Source organism: Arachis duranensis, chromosome 1 (genome assembly GCF_000817695.3).
Source record: "Arachis duranensis cultivar V14167 chromosome 1, aradu.V14167.gnm2.J7QH, whole genome shotgun sequence".
In the NCBI taxonomy this organism is placed as follows: domain Eukaryota; kingdom Viridiplantae; phylum Streptophyta; class Magnoliopsida; order Fabales; family Fabaceae; genus Arachis; species Arachis duranensis.
In genome coordinates, this window is record NC_029772.3 from 18445785 (window position 1) to 18448317 (window position 2533).

Genomic DNA, 2533 nt, shown 5'->3' on the forward strand with positions numbered 1-2533 from the left:
GCGGCAATCGGAGCTCTAGATCAAAAGTTATGGTGGTTTGAAGATCAAGTGAGAGATAGAGGTTTGAGAGAGTGTTCTTCCCCCATTTCCTCTCTTTTTCAGCGTGTTTGGTGTTGTGTGAGGAGAGAGAGTGTTGAAAACTAGGGTTTTGGTTTAGTTATGTTGGGCCAAGGGCCCACTTTGGGTCCAATTGGCCCGGTTTGGCCCGTTCGGTCCAATCTTTGTCCGAATTCTATAAAATTGGTACCAAAATTCTCGTCTCAATCTCCTCTATCATATTTAGCCATAAAAATCACATTTTAGGCTTTCTAGAATAAATTCTCATTTATGGGTTAATTAGCCGTTAATTAACCGGGTTTTACATGTTTTAGCTTGGCTGGCTATTAAGCCATGTCTAATTCATAGGATTTTCATTGAGGACTATGGATTCATTACTTTCTTTTTCCTATATGTTTTTCGAAAAAAATAAAAGAAAAATACAAAAAATCATAAAATCATAAAAACCAAAAATATTTTGTGTTCTTGTTTGAGTCTTGAGTCAATTTATAAGTTTGGTGTCTATTGCATGTTCATCTTATTCTTGCATTTTTTTTCGAAAATTCATGCATTCATAGTGTTCTTCATGATCTTCAAGTTGTTCTTGGTAAGTCTTCTTGTTTGATCTTGATGTTTTCTTGTTTTGTGTCTTTTATTGTTTTTCATATGCATTTTTGCATTCATAGTATCTATGAATTAAAGATTTCTAAGTTTGGTGTCTTGCATGTTTTCTCTGCATCAAAAATTTTTCAAAAATATATTCTTGATGTTCATCATGATCTTCAAAGTGTTCTTGGTGTTCATCTTGACATTCATAGAGTTCTTGAATGCATCTTATGTTTTGATCCAAAATTTTTATGTTTTGGGTCATTTTTATGTTTTTCTCTCTCATTATTAAAAATAAAAAAATGAAAAAAATATCTTTTCCTTATTTCTCTCAAAAATTCAAAATTTTGGGTTGACTTGGTCAAAAATTTTTAAAATAAGTTGTTTTCTTGTTAGTCAAGTTAAAATTTCAATTTTAAAAATCTTATCTTTTCAAAACTTTTTCAAAACTCAAATCTTTCTCATTTTTTTTATATATTCTCGAAAATTTCTTTTAAATTGATTTTTAAAATTTTTTTATCTTTATTTCATAATTTTTGAAATTGCACTAACAATTAATGTGATTGATTCAAAAATTTAAAGTTTGTTACTTTCTTGTTAAGAAAGGTTCAATCTTTAAATTCTAGAATCATATCTTTTAGTTTCTTGTTAGTTAAGTAATTAATTTTAAATTAAATCTTTTTCAACCATATCTTTTTAATCATATCTTCTTATCATATCTTTTTATATTATATCTTTTTCAAAATTTTATCTTTTTCAAAAATTTGATTTCAAAATATCTTATCTAACTTCTTATCTTCTTATCCTTTCAAAATTGATTTTAATATCTTTTTCAACAAACTATTTGACTTTTTGTTTGTTTCTTATCTTTTTCAAAACAACTTAACTACTTCTCCCTCTCTAATTTTCAAAAATATCTCTCCCTTTTTCAAAATTATTCTTAAATTAATTAATTATTTAAAATTTTAATTTTAATTTTATTTCTTATCTTTATTTTCGAAAATCATTTAACTCCTTTTCAAAATTTAATTTCGAAAATTTCTCCCTCTCTCATCTTTTTCTATTTATTTATTCATTTACTAACACCTCTTTTCACCTCTCTTCATCTCAAATCACTGCCCCTATCCTTACCCTTGTGTTTGGATTTTCCTTTCTTTATTCCCTTCTTCTTCTACTAATAATAAGGAACCTCTTTACTATGACATAGAGGATTCCTCTTCTTTTTCTGTTCTCTTTTCTTTCATATGAGCAGGAACAAGGAAAAAGGCATTCTTGTTGAAGCTGATCCAGAACCTGAAAGGACTCTGAAGAGGAAACTAAGAGAAGCTAAATTACAACAATCCAGAGACAACCTTGCTGAAATTTTCGAACAAGAAAAGGAGATGGCAACCGAACCTAACAACAATAATGCAAGAAGGATGTTTGGTGATTATACCACACCTACGTCCAAGTTTGATGGAAGAAGCATCTCAATTCCTACCATAGGAGCAAACAATTTTGAGCTGAAACCTCAATTAGTTGCTCTAATGCAACAGAACTGCAAGTTTCATGGACTTCCATCAGAAGATCCTTACCAGTTCTTAACTGAGTTCTTGCAGATCTATGAGACTGTTAAGACTAATGGAGTAGATCCTGAAGTCTACAGGCTCATGCTTTTCCCTTTTGCTGTAAGAGACAGAGCCAGAACATGGTTGGAATCTCAACCTAAAGATAGCCTGGAGTCCTGGGATAAGCTTGTCATGGCCTTCTTGGCTAAGTTTTTTCGTCCTCAAAAGCTGAGCAAGCTTAGAGTGGATGTTCAAACCTTCAAACAAAAAGATGGTGAATCCCTCTATGAAGCTTGGGAAAGATACAAGTAGATGACCAAAAGATGTCCTTCTGACATGTTTTC

General features: G+C 30.7%; 1 non-coding gene across 1 annotated transcript; it reads right to left on the reverse strand.

Annotated features, from left to right (window-relative positions):
* Positions 1 to 2423: 2423 nt before the first annotated feature.
* On the reverse strand, positions 2424 to 2527 carry LOC127742675 (small nucleolar RNA R71). Its single transcript, XR_008004032.1, has one exon. It is a non-coding gene; the product is annotated as a small nucleolar RNA R71 (small nucleolar RNA).
* Positions 2528 to 2533: the final 6 nt, after the last annotated feature.